Below are 10,858 nucleotides of genomic sequence, written 5' to 3' on the forward strand. Positions count from 1 at the left end.
TCAGCTTCAGTTGTAGATAGAGCTACGGATGATTGCTTCTTGCTAAACCAAGATACTAGACAGCTTCCAAGGAAGTGACATCCCCCTGAAGTACTTTTTCGTTCTAGCTTATCTCGTCCGTAGTCAGCATCAGTATATCCAATGAGTGTGAAGTCATTTGAGGTTGGATACCATAGACCTGCATCAACTGAGCTTTGCAAGTATCTAAAGATTCTTTTTACAGCGGTTAGATGAGATTCTCTGGGGTCAGCTTGATATCTAGCACAATAGCATACTGAGTATTGAATATCTGGTCTACTAGCAGTGAGGTAGAGTAATGAACCTATCATACCTCGATAGAGTTTACTATCAACTGACTTACTCTTTTCATCCTTGCATAGGACAGTATCAGTACCCATGGGGGTTGATATTGGTTTGCAATCTTCATGCTGAACTTCTTTAACATTTCCTTGGTGTACTTAGACTGACTTATAAATATGCCATTTTTACCTTGCTTGATTTGGAGTCCAAGGAAGAAGTTGAGTTCACCCATCATGGACATTTCAAACTCTGTTTGCATCTGTTGGCTAAATTCTTTGCACAAAGATTCGTCAGTAGCACCAAAGATAATATCATCAATATATATCTGTGCAAGTAGGGTATGTTTACCCTTTTTCTTAATGAACAAGGTTGTGTCAGCTTTTCCCCTGACATAGTTCCTGGTCAGCAGGAAGTTAGTCAACCTCTCATACCAAGCTCTTGGAGCTTGCTTTAGGCCGTACAGAGCCTTTTTGAGTTTATAAACGTGATTTGGAAATTTTTAGTCTTCAAATCCAGGAGGTTGATTAACGTATACCTCTTCGTTTATAAGGCCATTAAGAAATGCACTTTTTACATCCATTTGATATAATTTAAAATTCATGTAACTGGCATAGGCACACAGTATACGTATAGCTTCTAATCTAGCAACAGGAGCAAATGTTTCTCCATAGTCTATACCCTCTTGTTGACTATAGCCTTGAGCTACAAGTCGGGCTTTGTTTCTAATCACATTCCCATGTTCGTCTAGCTTATTTCTAAAGACCCACTTAGTTCCTATGGGCTTCTGATTCCTAGGTTTAGGTACTAAATCCCATACCTCATTTTTGGTGAATTGATCAAGCTCTTCTTGCATGGCATTGATCCAATACTCATCTTGCTCAGCATCAGCAAAATTCTTTGGCTCATGTATTGATACGAATGCAACATTGCTAAGGTATTTTCTAAGTTGATCCCTGGTCATCAGTTTGTTGTTAGCGGCGTTAAGAATGGCTTGTTCTGTATGGCCTCTTGGGATCTTTATTTCCTTTGGCAGTGCTGAGTCGTTTGGAAGAGGTGTTTCTACAATCTCTTCAGGAATGGATTGGTCAGTAAATGATATTTCAATTTCTTGCTTACCTTGAGTCAGCTCCTGTATGTTAGGCATTGTGGCTTTTAGTTGATCAGCGGAAGCTGAGCCTGGTTCTTCTTCTTCAGGCTGAGCTGACTTACCTGTGGGGTCAGTTTCATCGAACTCAACATGTACAGACTCTTCTACAACTTGAGTTCTTTTATTAAATACTCTATATGCTTTACTGTTTGTTGAGTACCCTAAAAAGATCGCCTCATTAGCTTTAGCATCAAATTTTGCAAGATTGTCTTTTGTATTGAGTATAAAACATTTACACCCAAAGGCACGAAAGTATCCAATGTTGGGCTTTCGACCTTTCCAAAGTTCATATGGGGTTTTCTTTAGTATAGGTCTGACTAGAGCTCTATTTAGTATATAACATGTCGTGTGAACAGCTTCACCCCAGAAGTACTTTGGAAGCCTATTTTCACTCAGCATTGTCCTAGCTATTTCGACAATGGTTCTATTTTGCCTTTTAACAACCCCATTTTGTTGAGGTGTTCTTGGAGCAGAGAAGTTGTGGTCAATACCACAAGTTTCACAGAATTCATCAAACTGTTGGTTTTTGAATTCTCCACCATTGTCGCTTCTAATGTGAACTACTTTTAGGTCTTTGTCATTTTCAAGCTTTTTTATCAATGTGGTGAACATCTCAAAGGTTTCATCCTTGCTACTCAGCAAGATGATCCAAGTGTACCGAGAGAAATCATCTACAATAACCAAAGAAAATTTCTTACCACCCAAGCTGAGTGGCTGGATGGGTCCGAAAAGATCCAGGTGTAGTAATTCCAACGGCCTTTTGGTTGAGACGATATTTTTGCTATGAAATGACTTCTTAGTTTGTTTACCCTGCTGACAGGCTTTACATAGTTGATCTTTCTCAAACTTTAATTTGGGTAATCCCTCAACTAATTGCTTTCTAGCTAATTTGGCAACAAGGTCCATACTGACATGCCCAAGTCTTCTATGCCATAGCCAGGAGTTGTCCTCTTTAGAAACTAAGCATATATTTTTAGAAAACTGTTTTTCCAAGTTTAACATATATACATTTTCTACACGAGGGGCCGTTAAAATTAATTCATTTGTATTTCCCTCGAATATTTGACACTTAGTATTATCAAATACAACCCTTCTGCCGCTCTTGCAAAGCTGAGCTACACTCAGCAGGTTGTATTTTAGACCTTTAACTAAGGAGACATACTCAATGGTTGGGTTACCTCCGATAGTACCTGAGCCGACTATCTTACCCTTCTTGTTGTCTCCAAAGTTTACACTTCCACCTCGTTTAAGCTCTAGTGTGATGAACTGAGTTTCATCACCTGTCATATGCCTTGAGCATGCGCTGTCTATATACCATAGTTTTGACTTCTCCACGCATGTCAAGCTGGCATGCAGTTCAAACTATTCATTTTTAGGTACCCAATTTCTTTTGGGTCCTTTCTTGTTAGTGTAGACAGGTGCAAAATCATGTTTCAACTTATGACGGCATACTTTTATGGTGTGACCTGGTTTACCACAGAAGTAAAAAAAAGGTACCCTTTGCGGGTTGAACTGAGTATAGTCAGCATTATTGTGTTGGGCATGCCAACATATTTTTGTGGTATGCCCTTTTCTTCCGCAGAAGTCACATTGGACAGTCCGCATGTTATGCCAACACACATCCTCTTTGTGTCCCCTTTTTCCACAACATTCACATTGAGTGACTTGCTTATGCTGACTATTATTTGCGTACTCAGTATGAGCTTTATTTCTGTTTGAGCCCTTCCCTTGACTCTGTAATGTTGTGATATCCTTTCTAAGTTTCTTTGACTCAGATTGAACCTCCGTGACAAACTTATGTAAGATTTGCATATTGGTATGCAAGTCAGAGTTGTCCTGGAGAAGATATCGGAGGTCACTCAGCTTGACCTCTTCAATCTCATTACAGCGCCTGCTGAGTGCCTTAATCTTTTTGTTACACTTCTTAGTTAGTGTATATAAGTCACTCAGGGCATTTACCATTTCATTTCTAAGCAAAAGTAAAGATGTTACCTCATTGTTGTGATTCTCTTGGTCAGTTTCATCAGAAAGGTCAGCATGCTCAGATTGGGATTGGTCAGCTCCATCATCTGCCATAAAACATATGTTGGCTGTTTCATTTTGCTCAGATTCAGATGAGGTTGACTCATCACTGTCACTCCATGTGGCTACCATAGCCTTTTTGCTTCCCTTCTTCTCTTTCTTGATGTTGGGACAGCTTGACTTGATGTGCCCGGTTTGATGACACTCAAAACATGTGACAGATTTCGAGCTGTCCTTCTTGTACTTGTCACTTGACTCAGCTTTGTACTTATCATTTCTTCTAAATGATCTTTTGCCATTTCTATCATTTCTCCTGAACAGTTTTTTCATCTTTCTGGTGAACATGGCCAATTCCTCATCATCAGTTGACTCCGCTTCAGTTGAGTCAGCTTTCATGACAATGGATTTTTGTTTCTTATCTTCTGATTTTTCTTTCTCTTTGGCTTCAAAGTTTTTCATAGAGATTTCATGAGTCAGCAGGGATCCGATCAGCTCATCATATTTGTAGGTAGTCAAATCTTGAGGTTCTTCTACGGCTGTTTTCTTTGCTTGCCAGCTCTTAGGCAGACTTCTCAGAATTTTCTTTACCTGTTCTTCTTCAGTGAAGTTCTTTCCAAGCCTTTTTAGCTCATTTCACTACTAGAAAATACCCATTTACTGACGGAAATCTCTAACGGAATCATTTCCGTCAGAAAACATTTGACGGAAATTCCGTCAATGTGGTAACCGTCAACTGGATTGACGGAACTGGTTGACGAAATGTACTTACCCGTCAAAATGGTGGGCGGGAGATTTCGCGCCGTCATCCTTGACGTTTTATTTGACGGAATTGATTCCGTCAAAATCGGATTGACATTTTTTTTTGACGTATTTTATTTGATTCCGTTGAAAATGTTATTTTAGAAAAATAAAATAAAATAAATTTATATAAATTAATATTAGATAATAAAAAAATATAAATAGAACTGTTATAACATTTTTTAGGTCTACCTCACTCATACCAAAGACAGACACAATCACTCCCTCTCCCTGCGATTTTCCTTCTCATCCGTTTCTCTTCTTCTTCTGCAAACCCTAAACCACTCCATCTAACACGGAAAAACTTTCTCCTCACAATAACCAGACTTATTTGCAGTTTGTTTCTCCAAAAGCCAATACGTACTGTTGAAGGCGATCGATTTAGGCTTTAGCAGCCGTGTTCGTGATTTGGTCTACGATTTCTTCTTCTCTGAATTTTTCTTCGGTTGAGGTAAGTTTAGGTGCTATTGTATTTCTTAGATTTAATTTTCAATGGGTCTTTTGGATTTAGGGTTAATGTTCAGTACTCATTGCAATCTCTAAACGAATTCACTTTTACTTTCTTCATCCTCTCTTTTTCTCTGATTAATTGATGGAAAGGAAGAAGAAAACATCCGAGGAGGGGGAAAGATGGGTTATGATTTAAATTCTTCTAATTCCTTGCTTACATCTGTTTGCTGTGTATATTTGCATTTTTCTTAAGGCTAATTATTCATAAATCTGTGTTTTGTGTAGGTCTGGAAGCCTCTGAAACGTTGAAGAGAGTGTTATTCAGTTGTCCTGTTGGATGGAGGGAAGGCAAAAGAAAGGTAATCTAATCTACTTTTCCATTTATCTTTTACCTTTTTTGTTCTCTTGTTCTTGCTATTATATAGGAGTATAATATACCAATTCTTAAACGGATCTGAAACAAAACCTATTGCTATTCTGAGGCATTTAGTTTTTAATGCATGAATAGTGAACCAAATTGGGCAATATATTGTGTGGTGTTCTCATAAGATTGAAATAGATTCATCCGGTCTTGTTGAGACTAGAGTGACTACAAGCACATAATATGGCAACATATGCTACTTCGTCTGGTCATAGATCTATCTGCTGCATTTTCTCTAACAAAATCATAAATCTAGAGAGTACAAAAGTTTATCAAAATTTAGGCTGTCAATATTTAACCTTGCCAATTAGTTTTGTCTGTGGGATATTTTGTTGTTCCTTTGTAAAATTTGGGCTGTCAATATTATATTGTTTTTAAATTCTCAAAATTTATTCATGGAAATTAATATGGTGCTAGCTGAGGTCTGTCTCAGTTAGTATTCCACTGGCTTTGTGCTCTAGCGGCATATTGAAACGAATTCCTAGCACCACGTTTCTCACTTTAAACAATTCTTAGTCTACCCCTTTTCACTTCCTTCTGCCCAGACATATTATATCCACTTTCGTAGCCTGCTCTGAGATCTGTTCACCTGATCTCTGACTCTTGTTCCCGGCTCGCTGGTATAGCATAGTTTTCCCTTTTCGGTAAAGGAGACGGAGGTTAAAGGCCAACTCCCAAGTCAGCTTACCTACTTCCAGCCCTTATAGTTGCCTTTCTAGGAGATGTTCGACTGTCTGGACAAGGGAATGAGCTACTTGAATTACCAGGGTTGGATTATAAACATATTGATTAAAGTCAGGGTGCCTTTAACTTTTGCTTTTGTTTTCAAATGGACTTGGACTTGGGATCTCATATATAATTGTAAAATAGCTATTGCATTCAAATGATAATTACGGAAAAAACTATGTTCTTATGAGCTGTTCCGAATTCGTTTGGTTTGCAGAACTGAAAATGTTTGCCACTCTTGAGGTATAGAAACTATTTGAAGAGGATACTGAAACATAGGGTGTCAGAAATTTCTGGTTTGTGCGAAGATTGCAAAAGAGTCCTCAGGTTTGTCAGATCTCTTTTATATAAGATTATCAATTATCTCATTATGACACATTGTTTATACTATAAGTGTTGTTTATACAATTATGAAATTCTTTTCAAACCGAATTAGTTGAAACTTGTAGTAGAGTCCTTTACAAGGCTTATTCCTACTTTCAATTTCCTTTGAGATTTTAATTCCTTTTGGAATTGTTAATTACACTATTCAAATGGTATTTCATTGGTACATCGGAACTGACAGATTGCTAATTTAGCAGTAATAACAAATTCTCTTCCTTTAACCTGTTAACAAAATTTCAGTTCCTGTCCAAAAACTAAAAATATTCATGATCTAATATTGGATCCTAAGAGGTCAGCTGATGATATTCATAGGGTTTCAATGAAATGATTCTTGTTTTTAAAATTTTCATGTTGCCTTATATGTATATATAAGTTGAAGGATGAAATTGAGCTTTGACCACAAGATATTTCAATAATTAGAAATGGGAATATACTGTATAAGGCAAATGGTTTCATGTTGCCTTAGAAATGGAAATATACTGGATAAGGAAAATGGTTTCCTTTTTTATTTGTTAAGTGAAATTGAGCAGCACATGCCCATTGCACATATAGGCTGTGAACTTTTAATAAATTTAAAGCATCACTTCAGCTTACAAATAGGGGTGAGCATGGTCTTTCGGTCCAAAAACCAAATCGAATCGAATTATTGAACTTTTTTGGACCAAACTGAACCAAATTGTAATTAGGTTTGGTCCGAACCTCGAATCGAAATATTTTGGTTTAGTCCGAACTTAACGGAATATTTCAGTTTAGCCGGTACTATTCATGTTAGGATCGAACGATAATAAATTTTGTAAACACTTTTTTCATTTGCTACATTTTTAACACTTACAAACATTGAAAAGAAAACACATGTATACGATAACAAGTGTAATATTATATTGTGTTATGCAAAAGCTATATTTTTAATTGTTTTTTCTAATTAATCCTTCAGTATTTCAATTGGATCTTTAATTATTTTGGGTATTTAATCCTTGATTAACAAACTTTGATCTTTCCTTATAATGATAAGAATAAACTTCATTCTTCTTCATATCCCAAACCAATAAAGGATTTAAATATGTATTCTTCTCTGTTTTCTATATTTTTTCTCTTATTTCTTTTGTTTTTAAATATATATCTTCATCACCCCGTATCATTACTTTCTTCCCATTATGGAGGTCATTTGATTTCTACCTCCATTTTGTTTATGGAAGTCAGTTCCAATGGTAGGTAGGTTTCATAATTTTCTGGAAATTGTAATTTGTATTCAAAGTGGAATGTTGTGTTGTGTGCTAGAAATTAAACAATATAGATTTATATCTTTCAGTTTAACGAGAGAGTGATAAGCAGTGTGTCTGATTTGATCTGTTCTATTTTTTGGTTTAGTTAAATTTAAAAAAAAAATTTCCAAAAAAACAAAGTGTAATTCGGTTCGGTTATGTTCGGTTTTAAACCAAACCAAATCAAAATCTAAACTGTTTGAGAAATAAAAACCGAACCAAACCGAAATACACTTTGGTCCGATTCGGTTTAGGTTTTTTTATTTGATTTTTTCGGTTTTTGAGTTTTCAGTTCAGTTGCTCACTCCGACTTACAAAGTTTATAGATAAAGTTTATAAAAGTTTTATAGACCTCTTCCACTATTTATATAGCTTTTACTCCTAATTAGTGATTCGAATATAAATTTTTAACAATAGAGCTATTCAACTTTAAGTTTGTTTCAAGTGCTTTGTTTTTATTTCACATTGAACTTTCTGTAGTTGTACTTGAAAGTTGCATTCCTCTATAGTTGTGCAAATGAGTTTGCCTGATAGATCATGGATGTATAGGCGGTTAGAAGGTGGTACATTGAATTTAGATTTTGTAACTAGATGCTTTTGTGAATTTATGCTTAAAAGATTGAGTTGTATCAGGTCTCAAATGAAACTGACCTTATGCCAACTCATCACACACAACTTAATTCAATTTTCTGTGCATATCACACCAAACTTTTCTGTATATGCTCGCAATTGTTTCAATGGATGATGTTTGACAATTGTCTTTGGCAGACGCGTGAATTAGGCCGACCTGTAGATCCGTATACTTTATTTGTCTATACTGATACGCGGAACCATGATGGTGTCACATTTGTTGATGATAGATCTCGTGCAATAAATGTAAGTGGTATTACACTTATTCAATATACGTATGGTTATACTACTAATAATTTGGATGTTAAACGATTGGTGTAAACAATATTTGTAGGAAAGGGTTGTTGCCGCACGAGATAGAATGCGGGAAGTGGATACTCAAGTTGACGAGTATAGAGTTTATTTTGAAGCGGTTGGAGGATTCAACAGTAGATCTAGAGTCTACGGGTTGCGAGATGGATGTGGTTTTTACACCTCTCAGCCTAGGTCTACAGCTGGTGCATCATCCTCATATGCTCCATCCATACTTCAAATTCCACAGATGACTGACCAAATCCAGCAAATGCAGCATGACATCCAAACTCTTATGGCTGGGCGACAATCAGATCAGTCGCGTATGGATGGACTTGATTCTAGTCTTGAAAAAGTGTTAGGAGTACTTGCAGAGATGAGAGTTGAGATGGATCGGTTGCGTATAGACATCATGTGTGCCACTGAATCACATCGTCAAGCGCCGTTTTAGTAGGGTCAGGTATATTATTTATTCATATGATAGTAACTTTGTTTTAACAGTAACTAACTATATCAAGATGCATAGAATAATGTTAAGTCTGCTATATATTTTTTACCAGGTATATTTTCTCTAGTTATGAAAGGGTGCCATCAATATCAACGTATTTTGGTAGTTGAAGCATGACGCATTTTTGGATTAAATATTTTTTAGATTTCTAAGGATACCAAATTATATCAATTTATTCTAGTACATGATACATGGTGTCTTTTTGCACAATATTTTTTTGTATATGATCTAAGAATCAAGTTACTTTGATTAGCTTATTTTGGTAGGTACGAATATATTTTGAATTTATTAATATATAAGCTTAGTAATTATGATTGTGTTTTTATGATATATTAATTGCATTTTTTTAGTAATTGTATTTATGAAATGGGATTGGATTATAAATTGTTATTATGAATTCGATGCTAAAACTAATTTAAAATAAATGTCACAATTCCATCGCAAAAGATTTCCTGAACAGAAAAAATGGTTGTCGGAATTCTGTTATAAACGAAGAATTTGAATATTTTATTTGAATATTTCCTGGCGGATCGTCCGTCAGTAATATATTTGTTGACGGATAATTATTCTGACGAAAGGAAGTTTCGTCAAAGCTTCCGTCAAAACAACTGACGGATAATAATGTCAGATGTAACGTCAGAATATGCTGACGGAAAAACCGTCAGCCATCCGTCAATCCATTCCGTCAATAAACCGTCAAGAGAAATCATTGACGTGAGATTTCTCCACGGGATTCTTCCCGTCAGAGAACCGTCAGTAATCCAATTTACTGACGGAATTTAGACGTTTACTAACAGAATTTTCCGTCAGTAAACTGGTATTTTCTAGTAGTGTTTATAATGTTTGTGAATCTTGCGTTCATTTCTGAGATATCTTCATTCTCCTTCATCTCAAACAGTTCGTAGAGTCTCATATGTTGATTGACTTTAGACTCCTTTACTTTGCTTGTGCCTTCATAGGTTACTTCAAGCTTCTTCCAAATCTCCTGTGCTGACTCACAACCTGAAATCTTATTGTATTCTGCAGCATCTAATGCACAGTGAAGCATGTTTATAGCCGAAGCATTATTTTGCAATTTTCTGAGGTCATCCTCTGTCCACTCAGCCTCACTCTTAACAATTTTTTCATTGTTAATAGTTTTGTATGGCACATGTGGACCTTGAACAATTGCAAGCCATGCACTCATGTTTGTGGCTTGAATAAAGTTCTTCATCCTATTCTTCCAGAATGTATAATTTGATCCAAAGAATAGGGGTGGTCTAGTGATTGATAGTCCCTCAGGGAGTATCTATGTTGTTTGGTTTCCAGGAAGGAAACGAGTGCTATTCTCACCCATTTTAGGGATCAGCTCAAGATTGTTAAATCTCTGAGTAGTGAGCTTTTAGGCTCTGATACCACTTGTTGGTCCCTGATAATTAGTTCCAAGGGGGGGTTAGGAACTAATATAATTTTTTCGCGATTTAATTAAGCTAACAGGAAGTAATTTTGAGAGTTTATTAACTCTGCTTTTTTGTCAGCTTGGTGAGATATGTTCGAAGACAGCTTTAATCAGATGTTGACTAAAGTTGTTTTCTTGTGAGTTGAGAATTGACACTCTTGGAGGTCAGCTTCTAACTCAGCACTACTTATTTACTCGAAGTCAGCTTAGGCAATTTATATGCTGAGTAAATTTAGCAAACAACACATACAATATAAGAGAGAGAGTTCAGAGATTACTCAGTATCACTTATCCTGGTTCGGCCTCTCTGCCTACTGATAGGGGTCAAAAACCCCTATCTTTGGGTACGGTTTTAGGACGGGTTTTAGGGTTATTTAGCTAATAAGCGAGCAATTCTCGCATTTAAATGCTTTTGTGTGAGTTAGTTAGAAATTGGAAACGTTCTATTTACTTTTCGTCGTTTGGGCTCGTTTTGTGATCA

The 10,858-nt window shown here is 36.2% G+C and overlaps 1 long non-coding RNA gene across 1 annotated transcript; it reads left to right on the top strand.

The window, feature by feature from the left end:
- The first annotated feature begins 4,469 nt into the window (after nt 1-4,469).
- On the top strand, nt 4,470-9,250 carry LOC136234733 (uncharacterized). The gene is made up of 6 exons (XR_010691452.1): nt 4,470-4,718; nt 5,003-5,076; nt 6,082-6,191; nt 8,279-8,386; nt 8,475-8,891; nt 8,992-9,250. It is a non-coding gene; the product is annotated as an uncharacterized lncRNA (long non-coding RNA).
- The last annotated feature ends 1,608 nt before the right edge of the window (nt 9,251-10,858 follow it).

This window comes from Euphorbia lathyris, chromosome 7 (genome assembly GCF_963576675.1).
Source record: "Euphorbia lathyris chromosome 7, ddEupLath1.1, whole genome shotgun sequence".
NCBI lineage: Eukaryota > Viridiplantae > Streptophyta > Magnoliopsida > Malpighiales > Euphorbiaceae > Euphorbia > Euphorbia lathyris.